Raw genomic sequence first — 25,165 nt, 5'->3', positions numbered from 1 at the left:
ACATCTTCTCTCGTTTTTTTAAATATTTTTTAAAAAAATTTTATTTGTGAGAGAGAGAGCACATGCATGGTGGGGTGGGGAGGGACCGAGGGAGACTCTCTGCTGATCAAGGAGCCAGATGTGGAGCTTAATCCCAGAACCCTCAGATGATGATCTGAGCCACCAAAAGGCAGACACTTAACTGACTGAGCCACCAAGGTGCCCCTGCTACAGCATCTTCTTGAAATCATTGGACTCCACGGTCAAATTGGAGAGGTCACTGGAAAAATCACTGGCTTCTACAATTCATATGAAGTCAGCATGTAAAGTCATTTACCTACACTCAGATGCTTCTCATTTCCCTTCCCCCTGGAGAATCTGCCTTTCTCACCAATTTGAAGACAATTTCAGAGGGCACAAAATCAAAAACAAAACTAGATACACTTCATAAGCAGGTTTATCCACTAAGATATTGACTGTGTGTATGTACCCTACAGGTTGATCTTTTTATGAGCACAGACCGATGCTACAAGATGTTTTTTAAATGTGTTTCAGAAATGTGTTTGACTAAATGTGCTAATGGCAAGATTGAGGCCCTGCCTAAACGCTAATGAATTAGATGACCATGTGTTCAGAGCTGCTCTGGCCACAGTTGACAGCTGAATCAACTGACAGGAACAGCGGTGAAAGAAGACAAGAAACAAGGCTCCTTTGATCTTGTACAGATCTTTATTTTAATTTGGTGTGGATGTAGTGATAATATTACAGACTTAGGAGAAATATAGGAACCTAGGAAATTCTAAAAGGGAGGCTTTAAGTGAAATAAGACACGACCAAGAAGGAAAACCTCATATTTATGACTACAGTGAGGTGCCTGGCATTTCCTAGCATAACGAGGGTAATGGGAAGCAGTAGTCCTCTGTCAGGATGACAGTCCCCTTGCTTCGGCCTTTTGATTTTACCAGACACTGTATTTTCTTAATTAAAACAAGACTCCTATTAAGTAAAAATAATAAAATGAAGAGACTTAAGAATCAACAAAAAACAGAAAAACAGCATTAAAACAATGAATTTTGACTGACTATTCAGATTTTTATGTAGCTGTTCCTGAATCCTCCTATTGTATAAAAAGTACAGCAATTTTTAAGAGATTTTATTTATTTATTTATTTGAGAGAGGGAGGGAGAGAGAATGAGTGGGGGAGGGGCAGAGGAAGAGGGAGACACTTAACAACTGAGCCACCCAGGGGCCCCAAAAAGTACAGCAATTTTTAACTATTGTGATGAAACTTGGACCTAAGACCCAAGAAAAGTTAAAAATTATGAAGTGCTCTTCTCCTAGGGAGATTCTTCCTCTGAATAAACTAATGTTATTTACATTTTACGTATCCTATGAGCACTTTTTTCTTTGTTTATAAGCATTTTATTCATAGCCTGGAAAGCAAAACAAAAAAATAAATGTAAAATTCTATTTGCTCTATTTATTCTATCAACTCTGAGTCCCAACTTCCCTTTTTCTACCTTATTTCTCTCCATTATAATAGCAAAGAAAAATCAAGAAACCTACAGCGTTTGAGCAAAATCTCACCCAAACACTCCACTCTGTGCTCCAAGAGCAAATACTGGCTAATAAATGGGGCTAGGGAGGGGGTGGGGGGCGGGCAGCAGGGTTGCAAAATGTGACCTGGTGGCACACTGTGGGAACCATGTGCTCCAGAACTCTCTCGAGTTTCTATCTTATGAAAGATTTGCAATTTTTATCCTGTCACTGAACAAATAGAACCATGACTATTGTTTCACAATCTAGGCAGCCGATTGCACGTACTGGATTGCATGTTTCTTATTCTATCACATTTCCAACAGTTGCAAATGTTTCTTCCTCTGGGACATCAGGCTGTGACACTGGTTTACTGTAGGGGGCGGGCATTAGAACTGGAGACAGGCAGTGATTAGATGATGGGAGATGACGCATACTTACTGCTCCACCCACCCTCGTTCTGGGCTCTGTTTAAGGAGTGATTCCCTGGATTTATTGCTTTGCCACCTCCTATTTTGCTTCTGTGCACTTGTTTGTGTCCACACTGACCATATTACAATCCCCAAAGCAGGGCACCTGCTCTAGCATTTATGAGAGTCCATATTTCCTGGACTATGGATATATTTGAAATCAAATCTGTTTCAGAAGATCTAGAATATTTGCTGTAATTTTTCCTGTCCATCCATCCAAAACAATCTATCCTGATTTTTAGGAATTCACCTAAGTGCTCCTCCTTTAAGAAGACTCCTTTAACTACTCCAATGTGTGACCCTCTTTCTGAACTAATAGTTTGAAAAATAAATTATATTATGTTGATTTACATCTACTGAATGTATTATAACATTATATTATCATCTTATCCATGCTATTGTTTTTTTTACCAGGTGAAATAAGCCCTGCATCTGTTACTTTGATAAACGTGTAGGAGAGAGGAGGTTTGTTTAAGATTTATTTATTTAAGAAAGAGAGTGCAAGGGGAGGGGCAGAGAGAGAAGGAGAGGGAGGGGAACCCCAAGCAGACTCCATGCTCAGCGTGGAGCCTGACTGAAGCTCAATCTCAGCCCCCTGAGATCAAGACTTGAGCAGAAAACCGAGAGTCAGACCCTCCCGCCCTTAATGGCCTGAGCTCCCCAGGCGCCCCTAGAGGGGAGTTTTTTTATTTTTGTTTTTGTCAAGTATGCTACATATATGATATATACATATTGCAGTTTACATGCTACCTATATATGTTGGAGTTTTTAGTTCTCTAAGGCTATTTATGTTTAAAAACAACTTTGCCTACTCCCTTGGTCCTTTAAAGGAAAGACATATATAATCAATTTATTTAAGTAGTTACAGATGAAAGCATAGTTTGGGGATGATCTACGTAAAGATCCGTGACAAGTCTTAACAACCTCAGGCCAAGAGGGGAACAGCAGTATGGCTTATTGACCATGTCAGTCTAGAGACACAATGATATCACCTCCTAATTGATATCTTGTGTTTCCTTGTTTCCTTGTTTACTATCTCTGTGTTTTTAAATAAAATATTAAGTAGAACTATTGTAGTTTGAAGAGATCAAACATGCCTCTCTTCTACTACTACTGCTTAGAATGTCTATTGACATTTTCTACACCACATCATCCAGTCTAGTATTTGCTTGAGCAAATACAATGAACACAATATTTCTAGTATTGATGTTCACGTTATCAGAAAGCTGTTCTTACAGTGAACTGAAATTTGATTCATTCCCTATAACTTTTAAACTTTGGTCTAGATACACTCTCTGAAGGAATAAAAATAAATCTTCTTAGGGTACCTGGATGGCTCAGTCAGTCAAGTATCTGATTTTGGCTCAGGTCATGATCTCGATCCTGGGATCAAGCCCCACATCAAGCTCCCTGCTCAACGGAGAGTCTGCTTGTTCCTCTGCCTCTCCCCCCACTTGTTCATGCTCTCTCTCTCTCAAATAAGCTTTAAAAAAATCTTTTTAAAAAATCAATTCTCTTGAGATCCCTGGGTGGCGCAGCGGTTTGGCGCCTGCCTTTGGCCCAGGGCGCGATCCTGGAGACCCGGGATCAAATCCCACGTCGGGCTCCCGGTGCATGGAGCCTGCTTCTCCCTCTGCCTGTGTCTCTGCCTCTCTCTCTCTCTCTATCATAAATAAATAAAAATTTTTTAAAAACTCTATTTAAAAATTAAATTAAATTAAATTAAATTTAAAAAAATCAATTCTCACTTTTCTGTGGAGGCCCTCCATACGTATATAGCTTTTCAGCTCCTCCCATGTAAGTATTCTCTTCTCCAAATCAAGTACATTCAATTCTTAATATGGTTCTTCTAGGCATTTCAATTTCTTCCTTTTTCATTCATTCAGTCAACTTATACTGAAGATTTACTAAGTTTAAAGCATTGTGATGCCTCCTGTCTATATAATGATGAGCAAAACCAGACATGGTTCTTATTCTTATTGAACCCAGAGCCAAGGCAGAGAAGACAAACATTCATCACCTAGTCACACTAATGGATTGATAATTAAAAGCTCAAATAAGTGAGCTTTGAAGAGAAAGAATGTCATTTCATGTAAGCATATGACAACGGAACCGGAGCTAGTCTGGAGATCCAGGGAAGGATTTCCTGCAGAATAAAGGATGGAGAGGAGGACAGACAAAAGAATAGAGAGAGGGATCAGCATGCTCAGGGATCCTAAAAGAGAAAGTGTGTGGTCAAAGAAGGAAAGAATAGTGTGGTAGAGCTTAGAGAATGAGGGATAGAGAGGTGACAGGTAAAGCTGGGGAGTTCAAGGCAGAGAACATCACCAGGAGTCTTGCTGGTCTGGTAAGGTTTTGGATTTCATCCTTGAAACAATAGGAAGTCACTGAAGGGAATGGTGAATTGTGGTAAATTCCTGGTCGTCAAATATTCTGACTTTACTTCCTCCAGTGTTCCTCCCTGTAGGAAGATTGCATCCATTCCTACTGAACTCAGAGAAGACTTTGTGACCTGCTATGGCCAATGAAATGTGGGCAACCGTAGTATGTGTCCCTTCTAGGCAGAAGCTTTCAGAGCCAGCATGTGGGTTACACTTCCTCTTCAGTCATGTCATTGCTACCATGACCAGCAATGCTATATACAGGGGCTACTCCATCAGCTTGAATTCCAAAGTGAAATGTCCATGGAGCAAAGCAACAGACATGCTGTGAATGAGCAATAACTGCTATTGTTGAAAGCTAAGGAGATTTCTGGGGTTGTTTGTTACAACAGGATTACCTAACTTATTCTGACAGATACAAAGGCTTTTATGGGGCCTGAGGGAACATGACCAAATTTGTGTTTTGGAAAGATGAGCAACTACTACTCAGAGAGTAGACTGAAAAGAAACCAAAGTAGATTCTGGAAAACAAGTTAAGCCATCATTACATTAATTCAAGCAAAGGACAGCAATAAATTGGACAATGGTGAACACAGAGATACAAAGATGTAGGTATAGCCAAAAGCTATCTAGAAGATAAAATTTTCAGAGCTTAGTGATAGATTTAGATCCTTGGTAGGAGAGGGGGTTGGAGAAATCAATGTATCAGGGGTGATGCCTATGCTTCTGGCTAAGTTTCAGATGGACACTAATGGCTTATAAAGAAATGGATATAAGTAGAGGAGGACAATACTTAAGGGAAAGATCATGAAGTTAGTTTAGAGCGTATCTAACCTGAAGCACCCTTAAGGCTGCCAACTGATAGAGCTGGCTACAGGTCTAGAACCCAAAGTTCAGGTTAGAGATACAAACTTAGAAACCACTGGTGTATAGATGGGAGTAATCATGGGCAGCAGTGAGTTTGCTAGATACAGAGTAAAGAGTAAAAAAACAAAACAAAACAAAAACCATATACACACACACACACATACCACTGTGTGGTATGGGATACCACATACCATATACACATACACACACACACACACACACAGATTGAGTTTGAGACTGATTTTTAGGATTAAATGTTTAGAAGCTCCAAAATGTAACATCTGGGGACGGGTTTACTCTTATTAAGAAGGATTAGCCAGAGAAGAGGAAGGAGAATCAAGAGAATATGATGCCTCCAAAGTCATAAGAAAAGCCTTTTTTTCAAAAGAAGGAAGTGATTGTCAAGGCTCCTCAGAACTTGAGAAAGATGGGGACTAAGAAATCTCCATTGAGTTTAGCCACATGAAGGTCACCAGAGGCCTTTGTCAAGGCTGTTTATTAGCAGAATGATGTAGCAGAAGTCTGGCTGGTCTGGGGCCACACACAGCTCTCTGTGTCCCTGCTGGATTGCTGGATGTAACACAAAGACAAGAGTGAGGCAAGGTCTGGGTGTCCGTGCATGACATCTGCACAAGGGGATCAAGTCCGGCTGACAGGAGCACACTAACATTTGTTAACATGCTCCCTGTACATACACAGTAGCATGTCCTGCCCACTTCTGTCACCCTCCACAGGGGTTAAGAAAAAAATTATAGCTCCAAACCATAATAAAATCATTTAACATCACTCTGTGGGTATTTAGGAAAACAGAATTAACTACAGATGCCATGATATTCAGTTATAAAACTAAACAGACTCTCAAAAAGTGTATTCACATTAATTTAATCTAATTAAGAGAAAGTACCAAAAACCACATGAAATGCAGAACACACGTGCACGTGCGCGCGCGCACACACACACATACAAACGTTCTACTTATACATATATATTCTTACTTTTAAATTTGAGGGGTTTGAGGGGTGATGGGAAATGGGGATAATGAAAGAATGCTCCCATATTTTTCTTCATTTCTGGTTCAGACTGCCCTTACAAATATTTTGACTATGTATTTCCAGCTTATTCACTTATAAAATTATCTGATTCTTCTTTTTACAAAATTCTTTGTTGTATGAATTTTTCTCTTGAACTGTCTCAGACCTGGCCTTTTCTTACCCATGTCTGCCTCCTCACATCTCAGTTCCTTGGCCCTCTCCAATTTATTTTGCATAAGCCCCTGTCTGATAGAATCCTATTCCTAAAGCCCTATTTTAATCACTTCTCTGCTCTTTCAAGAACTTACAATGGCTCCCTATTTCCTATCACATGAAATATAGAGTTCTCTAGTTAGAACACAAGACTTTACACAATCTATCTCTATTTGACTCATTCAAGTGCGTTAACTACTCTTCAAAGTACAACTTCCACCTGCCTCAGGCTACATCAGAACCAGCTCCCGTACTCCTATTTGCTTCTTCTCTATGCTCCTTTGACTGAAATGCCCTCTGCTCATCTCTTCATGTAACCAAATCTCACCCATCTTTCTAGGCCCGGTAGGAAAAATCCCTGTCCCACCTGGGCCATGGCTTGTGAGTCTTGAAATGGAAAAGCCACCTTGCCTCTAAGAAACAAGCAGAAGTCACTGCTTAAGATTGGAGGCACAGGGAGATACAGGGAGCTTGAGGAAAAAAACAAGGCTGCAAGAATTTCTTCCTTTCTCTAACTACTTCCAAACTTCCTATTGTGTTAGAAAAATAAAACCTTTCTGAGTTAGGTTGCTATAGCCAGTCTTGGTTGCGACCCTAAATGACATATTATATGTCTGGAAACTTGGATGGTAGAAAAACAGCTTTGAGAAATGGAAATTCCAGGCCTGAGATAAATGTATGTGGTGGTGGGGGGTGGTAGATGTGTCCAAATTTATACTCCTTGCTTGACCCAGGAATCCTAATTGAGAAATTAAATTAAATTTAAAAGTACGCCAGGATATTTGAAACCTCCAGAGCCCCAGCAGTAAAAATATGTTCTCACTCCATGGGAACACTATTACATCTCCAAGGAAGGGAGAAGAATTAAAGAGAAGTCCACAGTTAAAAATTAAAAGGTTCAGGGATCCCTGGGTGGCGCAGCAGTTTGGCGCCTGCCTTTGGCCCAGGGCGCGATCCTGGAGACCTGGGATCGAATCCCACGTCAGGCTCCCGGTGCATGGAGCCTGCTTCTCCCTCTGCCTGTGTCTCTGCCTCTCTCTCTCTCTCTCTCTCTCTCTCTCTGTGACTATCATAAATAAATTAAAAAATTTAAAAAAAAATTAAAAGGCCCATGAAAGAATATGCTGCCACGAGATGAATCGACAGATATAGCAGAGGGAAGAATCAGTATTCTGAGATCTGATATAAAAGAACACTTTGAAAGAGACCATGAAATAACTATAACATAGCTGAAGACATAAACAAAAGCACGGAAACTATAATGAAGAAAAAAACAATTTTAAAAAACCCTCAAAACTTGGAAAAAACAAAATTCAGTCTCTATAAATGAAAAACATAGTCACCAAAATTAAAAACTCAATAAACAGGGCAGCCTGGTGGGCTCAGCGGGTTAGCGCCGCTTTCAGCCCAGGGTGTTATCCTGGAGACCGGGGATCGAGTTCCACATCGGACTCCTTGCACGGAGCCTGCTTTTTCCTCTGCCTGTCTCTGCCTCTCTCTCTCTCTCTGTGCCTCATGAATAAATAAATAAAATCTTGAAAAAAATAAAAAATACATAAAAACTCAATAAACAGGGTGGGATGCCTGGGTGGCTCAGTCTGTTAGGCATTCGACTCTTGGTTTTGGCTCAGGTCATGAGCTCATGAGTTATGGGATCAAGCCCTGAATCAGGCTCCCTGCTTAATGGGATGTCCGTTTGAAGATTCTCTCCCTCTGTCCCTCCTCCCACCTGCTTGCTCTCTCTAATAAATAAATAAACAAACAAATAAATAAATAAATCCTTAAAAAAACAAAAAACCTCAGTGAGGAGGGTAAGGAATAGTTAAGACAAACATGAAGAAAGAATCCATAAATCAGAAGACAGATTTGAGGAAACTTCTCAGAATGTAGGACAGAGAAACTATGAAGTTATAGTTAAGAGCCATTGAAAATAGATCAAGAAGGTTGAATATATACCAAATGGAAATGCCAGAGCAAAGGGTAGAAAAGGAAGAAGAGATGATACTTCAGAAAATAACAGCTGAGAATTTGCCAGAACTAAGTAAAACATAAGTGAGTCTTCAGATTTCAGAAGCATACAAACACCTTAGCACTACATTTTTTTTAATTCAAAATTGAATTTACTGTGGTGAAACTTCAGAATGTCAATGATAAGAAGAAAAGTCTTTAAAACACAAATGTTCTAGGGCACCTGGGTGGCTCAGTGGTTGAATTTGGCTCAGGTGGTCCTAGGGTTCTGCGATCAAGTCCCATACTGGGCTCCCCACAAAGAGCCTCTTCTCCCTTTACCCATGTCTCTGCCTCTCTCATGAATAAATAAAAATCTTTTTTAAAAAAGCAAATATTCTAAAAACAAAAAGCAAAAATTATTCAATTGAACCATCATGAAATTTGTCTTCAGTTACCATAGATATCTGTGGAAATGAACAGCATCCTGATGCTCCACAGAGGAAAGAATTCTCATCCTAGAATTCTATACCCAGCTAATTTTTATTCTAGGCTGAGAGTGACATAAACATTTCAAACCAATGCAGTTTGAAAATTTACCACTCAAATGGTAAAAATTTTGACCAAAATTTACCACTCAAAAGAAAAACTTTTTAAAAGATCTACTATAGGGTTTACTTCAGTAACAAAAATAATTGAATCTGGAAGGAAGAAGTGGAGGGCAAAACATAAGGGTGAATAAAGAAATTGGTAAATATATTGTCAAAATTGAATAATGACTTACTGTAAATAACAAATGCTGATCATTAATTTGAGAGGACTTTAAAAATAAAGTAACACTAAGATACTAGTACACAATACCATGGGACACTGCAAAGATGGGAGATTTGAGTTTAGGCTATTATTAGAGCTTAAGGATCTCAAGGTCCTGTGTCAGTTCAAAGGAGAACAGATATATTGATTAACTTTACACTCTGTTAAGATTTTCTTGAGAACAAGTAGTAAAAAGTATAGGAATATAATTTCCACACCGAAAGAGGAGAAAAGAGGGAAATTAAAAGAAAAAAAGGGAATCCCTGGGTGGCTTAGCTAGTTAAACGTCTGCCTTCAGCTCAGGTCATGGGTCCCTGCTCAGTGGGGAGCTTTCTTCTCCCTCTCCCTCTGCTTATCCTCTCTTGCTCTCTCAAATAAATAAATAAATAAATAAATAAATAAATAAATAAAATATTTTTTAAAAAATCAAAAAAGAACTGACAATGCCATTAGAAGGCAGGATAGTGGGGAGGGGATGGAGGGAAAAACAAATTTAAATAAAGACAAATTTAAATAAATAATAAACAAAAAATCTAAAAACTTAATGTTGAGTAATACACATACATTATATACATATATATGTTTTTAAAGATTTTATTTATTTATTCATGAGAAACACACACACACACACACACACACACACACAGACATAGGCAGAGGGAGAAGCAGGCTCCATGCAGGGAGCCTGACATGGGACTCGATCCTGGGACTCCAGGATCATGCCCTGGGCCAAAGGCAGTGCTAAACCACTGAACCACCTGGGCAGCCAGTATTTTTTTTTTTAAATATGAATCAATATGGGGCACTTGAGTGGCTCTGTGGTTGAGCAGCTGCCTTCTGCTCAGGGCATGATCCAGGGTCCCAGGGATCAAGTCCCACATTGGGTTCCCCTCAGGGAGCCTGCTTCTCCCTCTGCTTCTGTCTCTGCCTCTCTCCCTCTCTGTCTCTTATGAATAAATAAATAAAATATTTTTTAAAAAGAACATGAATTAACATAAAATATTGTTAATTGACAGATATATGAACAAAAAGTAGAAAAACAAGATAGGAAAGATAGTCACCAATTTTGGAATAGTGGCTACCTCCAGAGGGTTTGGAGAGTGGAATTGAAAGCAGGTACAAAGTGGCTTCAACATTATCTTCATGTGTTGTTGTATTTTTTCTATACTGTGGAAGAAACAAAAAATGAAGGGAAAGAAGGAAGAAAAACGCTGAGCTACTCAATGCAAGAATAATTCTACACAAACAAGCAGCACAAGAACTTGTCCCTCTGGGCACCTTGCTGGCTCAGTCAGAAGAATGTCTGATTCTTGACCTCAGGGTCACTAGTTTGAGCCCTACATTGGGTGGAGGGATTACTTAAATAAAAATAAAACTGAAGGGTGCTTGGGTGGCTCAGTCAGTTATGCATCTGACTTCTACTCAGGTCATGATCTTGGGGTCCTGGGATGGAGCCCTGCGTCACTGGGCTTCCTGCTCAGTGGGGAGTCTGCTTGCTCCCCTCCCCCGCCCTGTCCCTCCCCTTGCTCGTGCTCTCTCAAATAAAATCTTTAAAAATAATAATAAAATAAAACTTAAAAAAAAGAAGTTGCCCCCTCAACAAATTAACAAGTAGAGAGAAACAGATGAAGCAGGAATGAGCAGGATCAGCCCAGTGAAGGATGATTTGATAGTGCTTTGTCCTCAGTTACTGGCATTGACATTCTTAGCATTCTAACTGCAGAAATCTGCTGGGAGAGAAAACAGCTCTAACTCATACAGGAAGAGACTGATATGAAGGAAGGGTCATGTGGCTATGTATTTTTTGACATTTGATAGAAGTCAGTATACATATTTTAGAAGATCCTGTTTCCTCACAATACTTACAAATAAGGATAATCTGACCGATAAAATCTTTCTGAAGGGAAAATGGTACACTATACCACTGGTTTTCCAGTATGTTGGTATGCAAAAATCTGGGTGAAAACTGTAAATACTAAAGGGCCCTTGGGGTGGCTCCAATTCAGTAAGACTCAAGCTCAGAAGTCTCCTCCACCCAATGCTAGTCAGGAAAAAAGAGGAGAAGGGGATAGAAGGGGAGGGGGAGGAAAGGAGTAGGAGATCAGATGTAAAACTGTGTAAACCACTCATCTACTTTACCTACTTGGTCCCTGTTTCTCAGAAAGGCAAAGAAATGGATGCGAAGAGAACTGGAATACATTTCAGATGTGAGAGCTTTCTACATTTCCTCTTCCCATAATTTTCCAGATAGTCAGCCTTCCCTACCTAGACCAGATTTAAGGGAAAGTGGGATAGACCGCTTTTGAATGCAAGCAGGCCATGGGGACAGTATCAGTGGGAAAAACTGTCCATGTTTATTGTTAAGTTTATGGCAGCTAAAAATATAGCCCCGCTCTTCTGTCTTCTCAAAATGATGACAAAGATTTTCACGCAGACACAAAGACCAACATGACATCTTGGACCAGTCCAGCCCTGACTCCAGGAGGATCCCATGAATACTTCAAGGACTACCAGACAATATGATCTCACCACTCCAGCCGAAAGGGTGATTCTGAAATGTCACTTTCTCCTCCAATTCTCTTTTTTTACTGGGGTATAATTTACATATTATAACATATGCATATTTAACATATACAATTATAAATATATAATTATACAAATACAAACGTATGATTTTAAATATATAAAATATACACGTAATTTTGATGAAACTATATACACCCATCCCAATCATGGTACAATATAAAGTCATTCTTTAGGGAAACTTATTATCTGAAATAGATCCAATAGCAATGAAACACAATAGCTTCTATTTCTAAATATCCTGCATTTGCAATCGTAGAACTAACATCCGAGACGTGAAGATAATGAGATACAGGGCAGTAAATAGTGTATTTCACCCCATCTATAAGAAGAGTTCCACTTTCCATAGTCATTTAGATAAGAAACAGAAAATGCTATAAATCACTGCAAAGTGATTTGTACTTGAAAGCACAAATCTTAACAATTTGTATGCTGAAAAGTGATTAATCATACTTTATTTTCTTTTCAAATTTTCTTTACACTGCCTCATGAATAAGCCAATACACCTTATCTTCTGTCCTATCTGAAAAATCTGGATTAACAGCCCGGGCCGAATTCCATTCTAGCAACGGGGGTACATAGCTACAAATAATTCTCTTGAAGCCAAAGGAAAATAACAACAAACACAGGAACACCTTACTCTGAAGTTCCTTTATTTTGGTTTAAACCTCTCTTAACAGGCTCTTTTCAAGTCTTTGGAGCATTATTAAACGATCCTACTATTGATTTTCCACGCTTAGTACTGGTGGAATGGAGTGACTTGAAGCACTAATGACTGAAGTCCACTCACTGTCTAAAGGACAGGTACAAAGGCAGACGTACTTGGAACTCATTCCACCAACCATCCTCATAACTTAGACTTCAGCGCCTGGAAATAGGACAGGTGGGAAATAGGACACGGAACTCAACTCATCTCTCTTACTTAAATATAGCACTGCTTCTATTTCTGTTACTTACCTTGGGAAATTTCATAAGTATTGGTATATTTTGCTATTCAGCATGAAGCCGTATGTTTCATTTCTACCTTTGAAACCCAAATTTCCAAGCCACTGCTTTTAGAAAAGCATTCCTCTATTTTCAGCTTCATTCTCCATGGGCCATTTATTTGTGATGCCAAGCCATTGAGTAACTAGAGGTTACAATAAGAATTTGTCATGCCAGATTCCATCTTTAAAAAGAAAAGCTTTTAAGACAAACAAACCAATTTTTTAAATGAGTACTAGAAATGAATGGGCATTTCACATAAAAGGGGGGGAAGAAAAGGAATGGTCTCCTAAGTTCGACCTCATAAATAATCAGGAAAAGCACATTAAAACCACAATGAGACACCATTTCACACCCCATCAGATTAGCAAAAATTTGTAGTCTTACAATACCAAGTGTTGATGAGGATGTAAAAGTACAGAAACTCTCATACATTTAAATTGGTAAGAGCATGAAGGTGTCTTTAGGGGTGATATGTCAAGATGTCTACAACAACAAAAAAAATTCAGCAAAAAAAAAAAAAATTCTGGAGAGGGAGAAAGAAAAGGCAAATATGACAAAGTCTGTGTTACAAAGTAGGGGGCAGGCTCTAGGGGCAGAGTCTGCAAATTTGAATCACAGTTCTGCCCCTCATTAATTGTAATCTGGTTTAATTATTTAAATGTCAGTTTAATTATCTGTGAAATGGGAGTAATGGTGGTATGTACTTGATAAGAGATGTGAGCATTTAATGTGGTAATTCATGCAAAGTACTTAAAGTAGTCGCTGCCTTGTCATAAGCCTTCAATAAATGTTAGTTATTACCTCTGTTGGCTCCATTTTGCAGATGATGTAAGTTGAGACTCAGAAGGGTGAAGCGACTTGTCTAGTCACATCACTGGCTACTGGTGATTGAGGCTGCAGGGAAGCTCTCCGACAAATCAGCAGAGACATTCACACAGCAGCTCCCTAACAGCAAACACTTGAGATAGCCCAAATGCCCATCTACTGCAAAATGGCTCACTAAATAATGCTACACTTCTTTTTAAGATTTATTTATTTATTTACTTATTTATTTATTTAGAGTATGCACACACACAAATGAAGAGAGAGGCAGAGGAAGAGGGACACAGAATCAATCTCAAGCAGACTCCACACTGAGCTAAGAGATGCATGCGGGGCTCGATTTCATGACCCTGAGATCATGATCTGAGCTGAAATCAAGAGTGGGATGCCTGATTCACTGAGCCACCCACGAGCCCCAATAGTGCTACATTTCTTTACCAGAGTGCTATGCAGCCAGGGAAAGGAAAAAGTTGTATTAGCATGAAAAGAATTTTAAAAAATTAAAATTAGTTAAAGGGTTTTATTTTATTCTTAAAGATTTTAGCTGGTCCAGCAAGAAGACTGATTAAGCCATAAAAACTACCATAAAACGCAAATAAAAAAATATTTTTGTTTATAACCACTTTGTACTTCATCACGGCACTTTTTGTCAAGAAAGTACTCTCTAAATGTTTAACACATGAATAATTATGTAAAACAAAGAATGAAAAAAAACCCCAAAACACGAAGAATGATTCCTACAATGAACTAATTTATAGCCATTAAAATCACGTTTTTAAATGAATATTTAGTGACATGGTGAAATGCTTACTATATAAACTTTAAAAATATAGGATTCCCAAACTTTAAATATATACAAATATATATATACACTATCCGTACCTTTATATGTATATACACATGTATATAAGAAACTTTAAGTATATACAAATATATATATATCTTATCCATACACTTATATGTATATACACATATGTATATATAAGGTGTTTATACATATATTTAAATATATATCACAGAAGAATAAACTTGAAAGTTTATATACCAAAAAAAAAAAAACCTTTTTCTATGTCTTAGAGATTTTATTTTTATTTATCTTTAAGTAGGCTCCACAGCCAGTTAGGATTGAACTCACAACCCCAAGATCAAGAGTTGCATGCTCTACCCACTGAGCCAGCCAGGTGCCCTTAAAATTCACCCCTTTTTTAAAAAGTTAAAAGTGATTTTCTTTGAATGGAGAGATGGAAAATGATTTTTCCTTTTTTTTCTTCTCATCTATAATATGTATTTTCTACAGTGAAAATGTGAAACTAGTGCCTCTGGAGCACAATTAGGCAGCATCTAATAAAGTCACAGATTGCACACTTACAGTCCTGAAATATTTCCACTCTTGGGTGAAAGTCTTCACCTGTGCTCAAAGAGACATTTATAAGAAGGTTCATAGCAACACTGCTTATAATAGAGAAAAAGTAGAAACAACCTATATCCATCAACAGAAGCACAGATATCTACCTGGTGAATATCTAGGCAACAGTTAAAAAGAAGGAAACAGAGCTACAGTAATCAAGGTGGGCATATCACAAAAATACAATGTGGAGTGATCTAAAAATGGCAGAAATGTAGGTGGAGTATGATATTGTTTATATAAAGATTAAAACCACACAAAATAACATTATGCATGTTGACTATATATAATTTATGTATATATGCATGTGTACGAAAAATGTTTTTAATGTATGGGGATGACAAACACCAAATGCAGGGTAAAGTTTATCTGTGGAATGTGAGGAAGGGAAATGTGTTGGAGGAACACATGGATGGGACAGGTAGGGACTGCAAGTACACCTGTAATGCTCTATCTCTTGGACTGAGTACTAGAGTACAGGTGTTTGTTGTTATACAACTCTCTATAGGATTTGCCTGTGCGTGTTCCTGAAATGATTCAGAATATACTCATATAAGAAAAATTTTAAATTAAGTTCATCTCTGGAAATTTAATTATTTGGAGGCACAATCATGGACATTTGGGCTAATTTAGTGTGTGTGTGTGTGTGTGTGTGTGTGTGCGCGCGCGCGCGCGCGCACACGTGTGGCACTGGCAAGGGGTGGGGGTTCCAGTTGGACTAATTTTTTAAAATACTTTTACATCTTTATTTTGGCAAAACCAAGATTTCCAAACCAGAACATTTAATTCCTGCAAAAACAAAGGATTTTTCATGAGAGTACTCGATTACAATTATCACCCAATTTCGTTTAAAACCCAAACTCTCTCTACTGGGAGAATAATTAAAACATATATGCCCCCTCTCCCTGAAACATACATATTTAAAAGAAGAGAGTAAAGAAAGGCTGAATCCATAAAAAGTTGCAGTCATTTCATTCTTTCAGCAAATTCTGGATTTAGAGGAAACTATGTGGCTCAGAGCAGGCCCTGCATGACTAAGCCACGCTCCCAGCCTTGCTGAGGCCGATCCTCCCAACCCTGGCCGACTTTGTCAGAGGGCAGAGTGACACATTTGCACATGGTTAAACAGTTTCGTCAGTGAAATAGATTTAAACTAGCTTTAAAAGAAGGAAAAGAAAACATTCAGTGCATTCCACATTTTCCCTTAAGTATACTGTACCTTCCAGTTATGCTGCATTTTGCATGCCTCGGAGCTCCAAAACACTATTTAAATTGTGCACATAAATCATTTTACCCCTGGTGAAACACAGCTGTCTCCTCCAGGAGAAATAAGGGGTGACCTGTCCCAAGTGGCTACACCCTGGGGTGAGGACCCGGCTGGGCCCAAATCAAAGCGACCCACGTTCTGTCCCGAAGGCTGCACAGTCTGGAGAAGCGCTCGTCTCGCCCTGTAGCCATGCACCACAGCCTCTGGGTTAAAAGCTCTCGTTTGAGAAACTGGGAAATTGTACCTCCTGACCACATGACCTCAGCAGTTCCAGCGTGTGGGAAGTGGAGGGTTAGGAGGGCGGAAAGGATCATCAGGCAGGCAGGCCGAAGGGAGAGGCTCCAGAGGTTACACAACCCAGAAATTCACAAAGATGGAAAGGGGGGGAGGGGGCTGGGGGCTGGCGGTCCGTGGGTTCCCAGCCCCAAAGACTTTCCTTCTCCCCGAGAATCCACCGTGGGGGGTTCCTGTAACTCGCAGACGCGACTCGATTGGCAACAACCTTGTTTACCCAGCGCTCACCCTCGGGGAGCGCCGCCCGCGTTCACGAGCCGCTGCCTGCGTTCTAGAGGCTTCCCGGGGCGGGGGGGCGGGGCCGCCGGCCGCGGGGACCCCTCCGCCCCGCCCCGCCCTCCCCGGCCGCGCGCTGCGGGCCCGAGCGGGCGCTGGGGAGGAGCGACTGCAGCCCCGGGGCCCGGCCGGCCCGGTCCCCGCGGAGCCTGCGCGCACAGCCGGCACCGCCGGCGCCTCCGAGGGCCTCCGCGCACGTGCACTAGTTCTGCGTGGCTAACCCGGACCCCGGAGGAACCTCGGTAATTTCCAAGCCCAGAGCCCGCCCCCACCCAGCGCGCACGCACGCCGGGGCTGTAGCAACCCCAGTGAGTGCCCGTCCTGCCCCAGGGACGTGCTCGCGGGAAGGATGGGCTGAAGGCGGCCCTCGCTTCAGGCCTCTCGCCCCGGGGACAAGAGCCAGGTGGGCCTCTGGAGCACCCTGGAAGCTTCGACTTCCTGGGGCGGAGGAGACACGTCCACCTGACCCGAGGCTAGGCCAACAGTGGCTCCTTCCTATGGGGCCTGGCTTTCCCGGTAACGAAAAGAGGCCACATCGAGTGCAAAAAAATTTCTAAATTATGCTGTATGGCTTTCTGTTGAATAATTATGGGGTCTCGGTTTCAGAATTAAATTCATCACCTACCTGACAGCGCCCCAGACTGGGCACAGCCACAAAAATTGGCTGGCTCAGGCCTCACGCAGCCCCATGGGGTGGCTATTAATACCTGCCCAGGGGCCGCCTGGGTGGCTAAGTGGGTTAAGCTTCCCACTCTTGATTGGGGCTCAGGTCGTGATCTCTGGGTTCTGAGATTCAGGGCGGGGGAGAGGGGGTGAGCTTGAGATCCTCTCTAGCCCCTTGCCCTTCCCCCCTCCCTAAAATAAATCTTAAAACAAAACCAAACCGGCCAGGCAGAGAAGGAAAAGGCCTTGATAGGCTGTTGTTGGTGTAAAGTCACACCGACCAGCTCCTTGCAGGACCAGCTCCTTAAAGCCCAGGTTTTCATACTATGTGAATGGAAATAACTTCACCCTTGCCTTCGTTTTCTCTGCAACCATTTCTCAGAAGCTGTTTTCATTTCCTTTTTTTCCCTACGTTTTCTCCTTCTTGCTTTTGCTCCCCGGGCCACAGGGTCACTTCTTTCTAGACGCGGAAAGTCTGTCGAGGAGGGAGGATTAAAGGGAGACGTAGGGCCGGGAGATGCTATCCATCAGAAAAGGAACAGGGCAGAGCCGGGACTTGTGCTCCTCCTGCCAAGTTAATGTGCTACGAGAACCAGCTGGGTCGGGTCCGGACACGCTTTTCTGTTCTGCAGCTCGCAGAAGTTTTTGTGTCTCTTTAAACTTCAGTGATCTTTGGTGCCCCTAAAGGCAAGTGGGACACCTGAATCATAAAGCTTCAGATGAGTTGAGTTCAAAGTTTTATTTTCTGCTTTTAAAGCCCTCAATAAATTAGGGCAAAGGTAGTTGGAATCCGGCCTCCTGCCCTGGCAGTTCCTCTGAGATTATTAAGGTTGGCTAAGCAATCTGCTGTTGAGAAACCAGGTGTAACAAGACCTGGGTGGAGGGAACCTGGGGTTGTTTGTGGATCTTTCTTCTTCTGTGCGGCATGTGCCTGTCTTTCTGGAGCAGCCCTGCAGGTTTGCCGCCACAGCTGGGTGGTGTCGACCTGCCTTGGTGGTGAAAGTCCCAGAACTCAGGGCTTCCCAGCTAAGTATCCGGCTGGCCTTTAAGGAGAAGGAAGCACTTTTGAGGAACAGTAGGGTATAAGGGAGTGTGAAAGCCAGTGTAGTGTTGTAAGACTCATTAAAAAGAAAATAAATAAAAGCCCTGTTTGAGGTGATATACCTCTTCCTTGCACCTGTATATAAGCATTTATTTGTGTGTGTATGTTTGTGAAGTACCATTCAATTAATATCTGGTTCCTGGACTTTATCATTCTTACCTTCAAACGGCAACTTTTTGTGGCATTTTATCCTAGTGCAAATGGATTCTGTGCCTGTGAGTTTCAAATTCTCACCTGTTTTGTCCTGGCCGTTCAGTTCTTGTCCTGGGGTTCAGTCCTGTGGGCTGCTGGCTTAGGATACCTCTTCACCCCCCTACCTCCCCACCTCCACCACTATCACCATCTTGAGTACCCTAGCTAGCTAGGGTTGGAAGAGAGGTAATGCTTCAGAGCCCTGCCACCAATTCGAATTGAGTCCTTAGGATTAAAGTGATAGAATGTAATCAAAACGAACATTCTGTACCACCTAAGTTGATCAGAAAGGGAGCAGTTAATTCTGACTGTTCTCTGTTTTCCTTATCATTATGTGGAATCATATTTTGCCTCAACTCTCTAATGTTTTTACGTTTCCAACAGAATCATTGTTTCTTTCTAAGACTCTTATGAACAATGGTGGTGGTGGGGATAGTCAGGAATTCCCATTTTTCCCCTGAGCCTGTTTACTTGCAAATCTCCTGCTGCTGTAGCCACCAACATGCTTTTGAAACCTGGCTGCAGGGATCCCATTTGGTATAAATTTTCAGGCTGTGCTGGACTGTTCTCCCCAGGGTGAACTCAGAGACCCCGGGACATGTGTGTGCGTTGAGACAGGATGGGGACTTCAGGTGGCTTCGTTCCAAAGCCTGGGGATGGCCCCACAATCATTCCAAATCCTGTTCTGGAAGATCTGTCTGCCCACTGAAATCAGGTTCCCATAATAACAAGGACCTACAAAACAAAAGTAGGTGGGAGTGTGAACTGTGGAAGTATCGGCTCCCTATGGAATGAGCTTGTTGGTGTTCATTAGTGCCTGCCTTTTGAATAGTCCGGGACCTAGAAAAAGCAGAAGCTATTTTGCAGGAAGAAAACAAAAAGAGAAAGTGAGCCACCTGTCAAAGAGAAAGGAAATCTTCCCCACTCTGCTTTGTACCATGATCTAAACCTCCTGGAAGTCAGACCCAAAAGATATACAAGCCCAAATTGATGAGCATATCATGCTGTCATCTCCATGGGGTTTACAAACAGCTGAGAAATGACTCCATTCCTCATGACTCTGCAAGACATTCTCCAGTGAGCTTCGTGGTGACACCAGCTGCTCTTCCACTTCCTGTTATTTACTGGAGGGTGTTCTGTAAAAAGAAAATCACCCCTTTCTACTTTATTCCGATATAGTGGTCATTTTTATATCTCAGTGGTCCCTAAAGCATTTTACAGAGGAATCTAAATCCATCTATTATTATGAGAAAAATACAGACTCTCGGGGAACAGAAATGAGAAAATCCTTTGGCTGAAATAATTTATTTCTTATAAAGTCTCTCAGTAACAAAGAACCTGTCTGGGTGGTATATAGATTCAAAATCATGGGGAAATGACCCTAAGATTATGTTTTGTTTTTACTTTTTTGTTACGTTCTCTGGGTCAATTAGACAAATTAGAAAAGTCAATGATATTCAAAGTGGGGTAGTCTTTTATTTAGGACTGGTACAACTCTTTTGCTGGAAATCTAAAAATGTTAGGGAATTGGGACAAAATATGATTCCACATAAAGATAAGGAAAACAGAAAGCCATTAATTGCTCTCTTTAGAATCAGCTTAGATCTGTGCAGACTGTTTGTTTTGACTATATCACTTAAATCCGAAGGACACCCTTTGGATTGACATGTCCTTAAAAAATTATGTGACAACCAGCTCTTAATTACTGAAATCATAGTGCCAAAAGAACTTGTCATAACCAGCAGACCAAGCGACCATTCATAGAAGAGATGGATGAACTGGTTGTGGAGGGCAATGGGGATGGCACTCCACATTCCTGACTGTTCCTTTTCCCAAAATTCTTTTTGGCAAAGATTTAATTGCACCAAATACCAGTTTTATGATGATAAGACTATCAAACTTGTTTCATTGAACAACCTCTTCTCCTACAACTGTCTAAACAGGATTTTCCCATTTAGCACCACATCAATCCAGAGTTATGATTGTGCCACAATTTAGAAGATCCCTTGTATCAAATATTAATATTTGTATAGTTATTAAAGTATTTAATGATTTGCACAGGGACTCCAAAATTAAATATAGCATGTCATTTATAGTCTTCTCTAAAATTATAAATGAAAAATTACTTTCCAGCCTTTAGTTTTTGCTGAAACAACTTGTAAGATGACTTATATTTTAAGTGGTATGTATAACACTTTTTAGAAAATACAGCACTTAATGCAGAAATCTTTTATGTTGTATAATATGGTGGTTTTCAGATGATGTTTATCCAGGTACTCTTTCTCAAACAAAACACTAAGTAGAAGACAAGTAAATAAATAAGGACAAAGGTGTTGAGGGGGCAATGGAGGAATAAGTTAGGCCTTTCAACTCTCGTCAGGGTCACAAAAGCACTTTTGAGGAACAGTAGGGCATAAGGGAGTGTGAAAGCCAGTGTCGTGTTCTACGACTCATTAAAAAGAAAATAAAAGCCCTGTTTGAGATGACATACCTCTTCCTTGCACCTGTATATAAGCATTTATTTGTGTGTGTGTATGTTTGTGAAGTACCATTCAATTAATATCTGGTTCCTGGACTTTATCATTCTTACCCTCAAACCGCAACTTTTTGTGGCATTTTATCCTAGTGCAAATGGATTCTGTGCCTGTGAGTTTCAAATTCTCAGGTGTTTTGTCCTGTCCGTTCAGAAAAGGCCAGAAGGCATGTTAAGGCAAAAATACATATGACTTCAGTGAAATTATTTAGATAACTATTTCTATGTTGTAGAATAACAGCATCTCAAGAAATGATTGTCAAATCATGATTAGAACTTAAAGGCTCTTTTATCCAAAGATGATTTGTTGGCAGTTGAGAACACTGAGGTCCTGCAAGTCAAGGGAGATCACCTGGATTATAGGGGTGCATTCCAGACCCCAGCACAAGTGTCTTGGCCCCGAATCGCATGCTTTTTTTCCATTACCCTGTGTAATGCATTGTATAAATTAATGTGAAATTTTTACAACTTCAAAATACCAAAATGAACTATCGACTGAAATAAATTATTTGTACATTTGTTTAGACTAACCCAGTCTGGTAGCCTGTTTAAGTCATAGTCAAGAAGCACAGTTTGTGTTAGATCACACATCCTGGAAACATCCTTAAGCAACACAAGTCACTGTGAAAGGATTTCAGGGGCTCACGTGGGGAGACAAAGGACACCAAGGTACAGAAAGCCTTCGAGCCTTCTTTGGAAAGTGGGGGCCTTGCGTAGCATACACCAAGTCAGCTAATGTGAGGCTGGGACGGGCAAGCTGAAACTTTGATGTGGAGATGACTCTGGGCCTGGTCCACACTGAGAGCTCCTTCCACACATAACTCCTTGAGCAGTGGGCTGCCGGGGGAGGCCTCATCACAGAGGCTGACCTCATAGACCAGAGCTCGAAATCTTGCACTGACTGCAGACCACTGAGTGTGGCCTATGTCGCATAACATATTATTAAAATAAGGGAGCTTTGGGTGGTTTTAACTCATCTAAGCCTATTTGTGCATATGCCATATACATTTTCAATTCCATAATTGGACATTTTGTTTATAAGTCACATTTCTTAAACATGTCATTCTCTGCTTCAGGCTAAGTTGGATTTGTTTGTTTAGTTCCTTCTGAGCTTTCAAGAGAAATCCTACAGAAGGGTTTGCTGTGAACCAAATCAATACACTGGTTTCCATTTTTGCTTTTTTGGCAGCTCTGCTTCTGCCAGGGAATATTAGCTCCTGTAAATGTTAGCCGTTGTGTGCCTAATTGTATATACAATTATATTACATGCATTTCAATATTTGTAGATGCAAATGCTTCAGAGTGAACAAGCACCCCAGGCTTCAGTGAGGCAGCTGGACAAGGGGGCGGGCCAAGCCTGTCAACAGCCAGTATACTGAGCCTCCAGGTGGGGGCTTCCCTGTGGTTCAGGCTTGTTTGGCAAATGGAAGATACTTGTCTTTGTAAAAGCATCTGGAGGATTTAGGGTTGCAATCCTGTTTGTTATCTGGTTTATTCAGATTATGTTATAAATAGGATGGCCTTGGGGCACCTGGGTGGTTCTGTGGTTGAGTGGCTGCCTTCAGCTCAGGTCCGTGATCCCTGGGTCCTGGGATCGAGTCCCGCATCAGACTCCCCAGAGGGAGCCTGCTTCTCCCTCTGCCTGTGTCTCTGCCTCTCTCTCTCTGTGTCTCTCGTGAATAAATAAACACAGTCAAATAAATAAATAAATAATAGGCCTTGATTTTTAAATTATGTAATTGATACAGTATTTGAAGTTTCCCCAGGGCAAAGCTAAAAGGAAAAAGAATAGCGCTTATTGTAGATCATGTAATACTTGCTCCCTGTGCCTCACAGGATTGGTGTGAAGAGCAAATAAATCCGAAACTTGTAAGGGACGTTGCAAACTGTGAAGAACTCTTCCCATTTACTGTCACAGGTACACATTCGTGTTACATTTCAGCATCGAAGCAGAGATGAAAAATTCAGATTATGGCTTTCACCCACTCTTATGAAAACATATGACACTTAAACTGTTTTTTTTCTTTAATAGCTTTATTGAAGTACAATTTATGTACCATAAAAACCACTCATTGTAAGCACACACTGATTGATATTTAGTAAATGTAAATGGTTACGCAACCATCACTAGAATCCAGTTTGAGAACATTTCCGTGACCCCAGTAAGCTTCTGTAGGCTCTTGTGCAATTAATCCCTTTTCTTATTCCAGCCCCAAGAAATCTCTGATGTGCCTATACATTTGCCTTTTCAGGACATTTCCTATAAATGGAGTCTTTCGCATCTGGCTTCTTGCATTTATCTTATGTTTTTGCAATTCATCTATGTTGTAACGTGTATCAGTACTTGTTTCCTTGTTATTGCTAATAGTATCCCATGGTGTGGGGGCACATTTTGTTCATCAGCTGACTGACATTTGGGTTGTTTTGAGTATCTGACTCTTATGAAAAATGCTGCTCTGAACTTTCACATATGCAGCTTTGTTTGGACTTACGTTTTCTATCCCTTGGGTAGATTCCTAGGAGTGAATTGTTGCAGTTTATGGTAAGTTGATGCTTTAGTTTTTAAGAAACTGCCAATCTGTTATCCAAAGTGGCCGTAACACTTTATATTTCCATCAGCAATATACAGCAGTTCCAATGTCTCCACCACATCCATGCCAACACTTGATATTGTCTGTCTTTTTGATGATAGCCATCCTGGAGGGTGTGTAGTGATAGCTCATATCCCTAATGATTAATGATGTTGAGCATCTTTTCATGTGCTTGTCATTAGATCTTATTTTTTTTGGAAATTTCTATTCAAATCTTCTGCCTATTTTTAAAAACTGAGTTGATTGCTTATTATTGAGCGAGACCCTACTTGTTTTTTGCCATTAATTATCATTTCCCCTTCCACCAACGTGTGGTCTCTTATATTCTGCTGCCTTCCAATGTTACTATACTTCTGTACTGTTACTTTAGTTTTAGTACGAATACATTTTTTCCCAAAACTTGATTTTGAAACTTCCTCAAAAAGAAGAGCACTTCCACCTTATTTATATTTTTTATAAAAACATAGCCAGACCTAGCGAGATATTCTGAAAATAATATATCCTCGATGAGTATTTGTCACATAAATGATGAAAAAGTTCATCATTTGTATGTCAGTATCACATCAGCACACCTGATACTATAATTTAGTAAGTTGCGTTTAATTTTCTTGATTATTACTTATTTTGTACATCCAAGGTTTCAGTTTTAAAACCATCTTGGAAAGAAAGGAGTGCTGCAGATAGTAAACATGGACAAACAAATTTAATTTTCAGAGAAAGATTAAGAGAGATTCTGGGGAAACGTTAATATTTTGTGGTAGTTAATATGTTAAATTAAAAATTCTAGGTGTTATGATTTTTCTGCAAATGTCTCTGAGTGCCTTAACAAAAATAGTGCAAAACATAATTATGAAAATGGGCAACTAAAAACAAAACAAAACGAAACAAAAAAAACGGGCAACTCTCTCAAGTGTACCCATGAGTAAGTTGAAAGCAAACCAAATGCTTCACCTATCACCGGTACACTGGACCCCAAATAAAAGATTTCTAATTATAAATATAAACCTACTTATGTGAACCTGAATATAAAACAAAAACAACTTTCCCTATGACTAGTAAATAACAGGGAAAAAAAAAAAAACTTTTGAGCCTTGCCTGGAAGGATGCCAAAGATATACACTTGAGAATATTTTAAGGTAATTAGCATTTTTGTCTCTGTGTCAGTAAAAATAGGCTTTTGCCTGCTACTAATTTTCTTTGGGTTAGTGAGACC

The 25,165-nt window shown here is 40.4% G+C and overlaps 1 protein-coding gene across 2 annotated transcripts in view; it reads left to right on the top strand.

Annotated features, from left to right (window-relative positions):
* The first annotated feature begins 16,962 nt into the window (after positions 1-16,962).
* ARID1B (AT-rich interaction domain 1B) overlaps positions 16,963-25,165 on the top strand; it is a 491,955-nt gene continuing 483,752 nt past the window's right edge. For both annotated transcript variants that reach the window (XM_072767266.1, XM_072767261.1), the window contains exon 1: positions 16,963-17,113. The gene's annotated coding sequence lies outside the window, so the exon portion shown is untranslated. The remainder of the gene's footprint in view (positions 17,114-25,165) is intronic.

This window comes from Vulpes vulpes, chromosome 1, assembly GCF_048418805.1.
Source record: "Vulpes vulpes isolate BD-2025 chromosome 1, VulVul3, whole genome shotgun sequence".
NCBI classification, from domain to species: domain Eukaryota; kingdom Metazoa; phylum Chordata; class Mammalia; order Carnivora; family Canidae; genus Vulpes; species Vulpes vulpes.
The sequence above is the reverse complement of the archived record's forward strand: the minus strand, read 5'-3'. Positions and strand labels throughout refer to the sequence as shown.